The sequence below is a fragment of the Momordica charantia genome (genome assembly GCF_013281855.1).
Source record: "Momordica charantia cultivar OHB3-1 chromosome 7 unlocalized genomic scaffold, Mcharantia_2.0 BLBB01000007.1, whole genome shotgun sequence".
Taxonomy (NCBI): Eukaryota; Viridiplantae; Streptophyta; class Magnoliopsida; order Cucurbitales; family Cucurbitaceae; genus Momordica; species Momordica charantia.
In genome coordinates this window covers 9,799,156-9,806,323 of record NW_028275165.1, presented here as the reverse complement: position 1 = coordinate 9,806,323, position 7,168 = coordinate 9,799,156, and the positions used below count along the sequence as shown (strand labels likewise).

Below are 7,168 nucleotides of genomic sequence, written 5' to 3'. Positions count from 1 at the left end.
TCAATCACTATATTGTACAGTAAGGTTTTTTCTTTTTTTTTTTAAAAAAGAAAAAAGAAAAATACATTCATTCACACATGCAAAACATAAGGTTAGAATAAAAATATATATATTTCTTACCAATGGCGGGAGCGACAAGTAATGGAAGAATATGACCACAACGATAATACAAGAGACTACATGGAGAAGAAGGCAACATGAGCAAAATCAAAGATTGAAAAAAAAAAGAAGAAGGAGAAAAAGGTAATCAGTTGGATTCCTAACCGACGACGGGCGTGACAAGCAAAGGAAGAGTACGATCACAACAATAACACAACGGACTGCATGGAGAATAAAGCAACATGAGCAAAGTTGGAGATTTAAAAAAGAAAAAAATAATAAAAAAATAAACGAGTCTCATAGATTCTCGCCGACGATGTATATGAAGACGAATAAATGAAGACTATGGCCTCAACAATGATATGAAATACTGCATAAAGAATAAAAATACATCATGAACATTAAAAAAGAAGAAGAAGAAGGAAGGAAAAAAAAAGTATTGCAGACCTGAAAGCTTCCACGGGAGTAACGATGTTTCTTTGGTTTTGCAACACAAGTGTATCGCCGGCAAAATGTTGGAAAATTGACCGCAAAATTAGCAAATCTATTTGGGATGGTCAAGGCCCATGGATTGTTAAAAAATTTTGGCAGATCCCAAAATTTAAACAAAATTTAAATCACAAATTTTGTTTGAAATCAAATGTTGGATGATTTATTTTCCATTGAAATTAGATTCCTTTTTTGCCAAAGAGTTATTCATTTTCGTAAATTCTTTGCTCAAATCAAATACGGAGGTTGTACCAAAAAAGGAAAAAAAGAATCAAATTTAACCCAAAATCGTGAAAAAAATTGTGGCATAATATTTGTCCAATTTTTGACATGTTTCAAATCTTAAATTTCATACTTTATCGAAATATTCTACTCCAAAATTCAAATTAGGAGTAGAAATTTGACTGATGATAAAAATTGTGCAAAAAGAATTGGCACAAAGACAAAAATCAAAATTTTATAGCCAAAATTATTAATTTGGATTATTTGTCACAAAATAAAAAAAAATCAAATCAAAATCAAAAGTTGGCGTCACAGCTGATATGTACATTAAATCAAACTTATGAATCATACTTCATATTTTGATCAAAAGTCATATATTACCTTTTTTCTTTTTCATGATCCACACACACATATACGCGCATAAATCTCGAAAATGAGGCATTTGTTGAATGAGAAATTTGACAAATTACTATGTAACGACCCAGAAATCTCGCGCACCTCCAAGTCACATGAACTACCCAACTAATCAGTTTTAGCCCCGATTACAACTTTCCAACTTCCTTTGAACATAAACTTATAAAATCAAGCTACAAACCTCATCAAATTAACGGTAACCAATCTCAAAAAAATGCAACAACGTTCGTGAACTACTTCACGAGGCAAGTTTAGTATTCAATCTAAATGAACCTAAGCAAATGGGATAAAGCTCAAATAGGCACCTAACCGAGACATAACTAACAACAAGGAAAAATCTCCCAATTAGTCAAAGGTACATAATCCGTTTATTGACCACAACATAAGGCCATAACAAAAGAATTAGACTAAATAAGAAAAAAAAACTAAGCAGCCTATAGTCCTCGTTTGTCAGGTCTCCCCCGTCCCATCAGCAAGATCACCCTCGAGTCCTTCACCTGAAACAATCATTGTAGAAGGGGGGGTGAGTATATAAAATATACTCCGTAAGTAGCCCTCATCAAGCACACACACACATCACGCTCAAAAACCATAAAGAAAACATACATCGTCATGCTCAAAACATAAGGGAAACATACATCGTCATACTCTATCATTACAGTATGCGAACAATTATAGACATGCTCCACAATGACCTCATACATTCAATCATGAACGTGTTCTAAATAACCCGATGCTAACCACAATCGTAAACAAATCAACTACAGTTCACATGGCGCCCTAGCGCTTCAGGCAACTCTAAGTTCATCTCATCCATCCAAGCTTTCCAAGACCGTTCTGTTGGTAGTGTCAGCCCCTGACCATTTATACCCAGAGCCCCGACACTAGTGCATCGACCCTCGACCATTTATACCCGAGGCCTCGATGTCTTACAATCTATTGGCCCTTGACCATTTTTACCCAAGGCCCCAATAGTTCTCCTTTCGAAAGACTCCTCGCATCGACCCCCGACCATTTATACCCGAGGCCCTGACACTCACCCATTCACTTCGTAACTGTCATAACTCCACATATCAATTCTAGCCTTCCGCCAGGATTTCAGTACTACTTCCCTAATAACACCCACCCACGCAACGCTCATCAACAACACCACCACTAGTATGTTCTCAATGCATCTCTCAGCTCACCATCACAAATCAGCATGCTTCCCCAACATAAACATCATTTTAATAGTAAAACAGTAAACCAAACATGCTTCCACAATATATCAATTCTCAACAACAGCGCCACAGTGAGCTCAGTTATAACAGAGCATAGTCAACAATTTTTTTTAACGACAGCAGTCCAATACAAATCACCCAAGCACTCATTATCCAACATCCGCAAACATTAAGCATTGCTAGATATAATCAAAGACTCATAAGACATGCCAAACACTTCATACAGATTTCGGACAACAACATTCCCACCATATTATTTATTTTAACGAATATTCCCTGCAAACACACATCATTTCACGACAGATCTCAGCAGCTCAACAATACAAAGTTTCTACTATTATCACCAACGAACATACAACACTACTTAGACATACAAACCAACATAAACGAGAGTTACACCGCACAACATCGTATCAGAACCATTTTCAACATCATAAATAGTACATCGACAACTAAATAATAAACACCAACACACTCACCCACCCCCGTGCTACTTACAAACACTTGTCCTAAAGCTCCTAAGCTCGTTGAGCACTTCCTACTACAAAAGAGCACGATCTCGAGGTTAGTAACCAATTAGAAACATTTAGTTATAAACGAAGCCGAGTTTAGGTAGAGTCGTTACCTACTAACCCACACTAAAACAACTTGGGTTAGGAGTGGGTTGACGTCGAAGGGGTTCGGGCTCCCGATCTGAGTTCAAAAGGCCTTAAGCTTGCTGTCCCGACGTCTAGAGGTGATGAGTAATGCTGATTTGGGTCCGATTAGAGGTGGGTCAACGCCGAACCCATGCCGAAAAGAGTGGGTAATGCCGATTTGGGTTCGAATAAGAGGGGACCAACGTCGAACGTCACCGGGAGGCCGGAAAACGTCACCAAACTTGTTGGGCTTCACGAGTTCGGACTGTTCGGGGCTGTCGGAGTTTGCTGCAGGCTGGAAAAGTCACGCGCCGCCACTGCACGACGCCGGCGCCGCTGGAAATCGCCGCAACTCCTCGAGTCCGCCGGGTTCGCTGCTCTTCGCGCCGCCGCACGCTGCTTCAGGCTGCCGCCGTCGGAAACGTAGAGGGACGGGAGGGTCCACCGGTTGCCGCTACCGTCGGGGAGGAAGCTCGCCGCTGCCGTGCTGCTTCGCCGGAGAACAAGAGCTGCCGGCTGAACAAGAAGAAGAAGGAGAAAACTGGGGGGGGGGAGGGGCTGTCGGCTAAGAAACAAAGGAAGGGAAAAAGAAAAAGAAAAGTTTTAGGGTTTTCCCCTTTGTTTTGATTTCAAAACAATTTCCCCATTAAGCCCAATCATCCAAGCCCAAACCCAAAGCAGGAGAGGTCCATTCCCTCAACCCAAGACCCAACATACCATGCTCGGTTAATAAACATTTAATTGGATTGTTAGAGCCCGATAATTATCGATAAATTAAACAACAATTATCGATAAATTAAATTAACATTCACTTTGAAATTTAAATGAAAAATAAAAAAAATCTCCCGATTCGAGATTAACTGACCTGAGGGACTCGGGGCGTTACATACTAAATGCCACATCATAATTTAAATTTATATTTTGGAACCAATTATAAAATTACACGTGTCCTAAATTAATTTTAAATCAGCAAATCAAATTGTGCCACATGTCTCTTTTATGGTCGTCCGATGAAACCAATTAATTAGATCAAAACCCATGATGAGACTAGGCCCAAGCCCATGACCCATTAAGCCCATTATAAAACCCACCAAGACTCTATAAATAGACGGGGTCACGTCTCATTTGAGGGGGGGGGGGTGGAGAATAAGCCAAGAGGAAGAAGAATTGGAAGAGATCTAGAAGAATTGGAGATTCAGAGCACTCATAATCATCTACAATCCTTCGGAGTCAAGTGAAGCATCCAAAGGCAACAAGATTTGAAGAATTCGAGACTTGAAGAGTATGAGACTTCAAGAACATTGAATATTCTCTCTCAAGCATCAATACTTGAAGACTCCATCAAACTGCAAAGTCTTCATCAAACAGACTGAAGAACTTCAACAAGCAGCGCAAAGCCGACGCACTTCACAATCTGCAAAGTCGAAGAACTTCACAAGCTGCAAAGGAGAAGAACTTTAACAAGCTGCAGAGCCAAATAACTTCAAGAAGCTACGCAAAGCCGAAGAACTTCAACAAGCTGCGCAAAGTCGAAGTACTTCACAATCTTCAAAGCCGAAGAACTTTACAAGCTACAAAGTCGAAGAACTTCAATAAGCTGCAAAGTAGAAGCACTTCACAAGCTGCAAAGTCGAAACACTTCACAAGCTGTAAAGCCAAAGAACTTCACCAACTCAAAGCGGAGGACTTCACAAAGTCTTCATCAAGCTACAAGCCAAAGAACTTCACCAGCGCAAAGCCGAAGACTTCACAAAGTCTTCATCAAGCTATAAGCCAAATAACTTCATCAACAAGTCAAAGTCTTCAAACAAACTCAAACTCGAAGACTTCAATGATCCTTTGTCAAGCAAAAAGCTGAAGGCATCAACCATTCAATAACAAGCTCACGAACCATTGAATTAAATTTTACATTTGAGAGAATGATGTGAACCAAGGAAGCACCATTGTCATGCCTCAAGGACCCATAACAAGATCAAGAGCCAAGAAGCTAGAACAAGCTTTACTTTCTCATGTTCAATACTTGGTGAGCTCGGCTAAGGATGACCAAGAGAGAGATGGAACTTTTCAAGTGAATATCTTCCAAGTAGAGCTTAAGGGAGGTGTTGCATTAAATGAACTTGACTTTGAAGGGTGACCAAGACTTCAATTCTCGGATTTAAAACTCTTTTTATTATATTTTCAGTTTTAAACATTTCATTTATGTGTTTTAAGTTACATTTTAGCTAGTGGATGTTATGGCCATCATGTAATTGGGAGTTACAACCTTTCAAATGCCTTTAGGTTACTTTTAGGGTTGTTTTGGAGGCTATAAATAGCCTAGTTTGTTTCTTTTGAAATACAGATTTTGATGATTGAATGAAAGTTGCTATTTTGCTTCAAAAAGCCTAGAGCTTGTTTTTTTTGCAATTCTTGAGTGTTAGATTTGCATGCTAGAATCATTCAAGTAGCCTTGATCAAGCTATTTTATGGAGTGGTTCGAATCTTGAGTTTAGAAACAAGTTTTCTCTACTCTTGATATTGATCATCAAGGTAAATCCGCTCTAACTTCTTCCTTGGGTTGACATCATCTCGATTTGGGGGTTTTAGCATTTGTGATCTAGGGGTTTGCATAACCATAAGGGTTCTTAGATCCAATTGGCTATTGTTTTCTTATCAGAGAATTAATCAAAGGATTATACATTAGAGATGGTAACATCCACATACATAAATACAAATACAAGTTCATTAATTCGAGTTTCTCTTCGTTGAATTTCTCGTCGAATAGTTCCACAGTGGCATGTTCGTGCACGTCCGACAAGATCCCAGCGGCTACATGATACGAATCCATTTGTGACCAGTTACATATATCAAAGGAGCAATTATTACAAGAAAGGCAAGGAAGATTCAAGAGGCTTTCACACTGCACCTTCAAAAGCTTGTTAATGCACAAGAACCAACAAAGAGTTTTGAGCCCGAATTTATTCATAATGTTACTTCAATGAGTCAAGAAGAGAATGGAGCAAAGATGGCACGGGAAAAGTTGTCTATTTTGAGAGATGGCAAGGAGGACAAAAAAAGTGTGCAGATTCGTGAACAGGTGCCTTTGCAGATTGCACCTCTTTGGAGTTTGTGAAGTCAAAAGTTGTCAAACCATATCCAAATGTGAAGCGCCTCCTACAGCACATAGATAAGACCATTTGAAGCATGACTACGTTTTCTGATCCGCATTTAAGTGTCTAGAATGATGTGCAATCAAGTTTTAATTTGCATGTCTTATTTTCTACAATTTGCATTAAGTAGTATTTTGAAAAACTTTTGGTGTTCTTATGTTGAACGACCATTTTGCCTATTTAAAGGCTTGTAATGCTCTTGTTATGGATAACTAAAGATTAAAACATATTGAAATTCAAGAACTTTTGTTCCTTAACACTTTTGGTGTTGCTTCTTTCAAATCTTGCTTTAGGTTTGATGTTAAACCGATTCATTGGATTAGTCTCGATCAAGCTAATTCTGGAGTGAGTCGTCTTAGGATCTAGGAGTGTCTATCGTAGATTCTAAGTCCGATCTAAGAGTGATTCATCTTCTAAGCTTACTCTTGGTTGGAATCATTCGGTAAGTTAGTCGTTTTTGTGAATGTTTGCAAGGATCCTAGAAGGACCTCTAGCTTTGTAAACACGAGCAACCTTGGCGCTTATCACTACAAGCGACTCCTCCACGACGATCCACGGCAGCTGGTGTGTTCTCCAACCTGTTGCAGTTGCGACCAGCATGGGTTGGCTCTGATTCGATGACCCCAAGCCTTGATATACGAGCCCAGCCTAGTTTCGTAACGATTCCTTCATCCCAACGACATTCGGCGTTGGCCCACCTCTATTTGGACCTCAATTTGTGATACCCAGCCCCAACTTCAATCCAGCAAATACCCAATTGTTTCAGTAAGGTTCACTGGGTAACGACCTCCTTGAACATCATTTTAGAATTGTTTATTGTGGCCGAATATGGATTATAACATGCGGTTTTATTTTTCTTGCCTAGGGTCGAATAACCACAAGAATTGAGAGCTCTTATGTGTTTTTGTAAGTAGTACTAGGGACGGGTGTTTGCGTT

The 7,168-nt window shown here is 39.3% G+C and overlaps 1 long non-coding RNA gene across 1 annotated transcript; it reads right to left on the bottom strand.

The window, feature by feature from the left end:
• Positions 1-1,359: 1,359 nt before the first annotated feature.
• Positions 1,360-3,816, bottom strand: LOC148210300 (uncharacterized). Its single transcript, XR_015792298.1, has 3 exons — positions 3,070-3,816; positions 2,943-2,985; positions 1,360-1,721 (listed from the first exon to the last, which is right to left on the bottom strand). It is a non-coding gene; the product is annotated as an uncharacterized LOC148210300 (long non-coding RNA).
• Between the last annotated feature and the right edge of the window lie 3,352 nt (positions 3,817-7,168).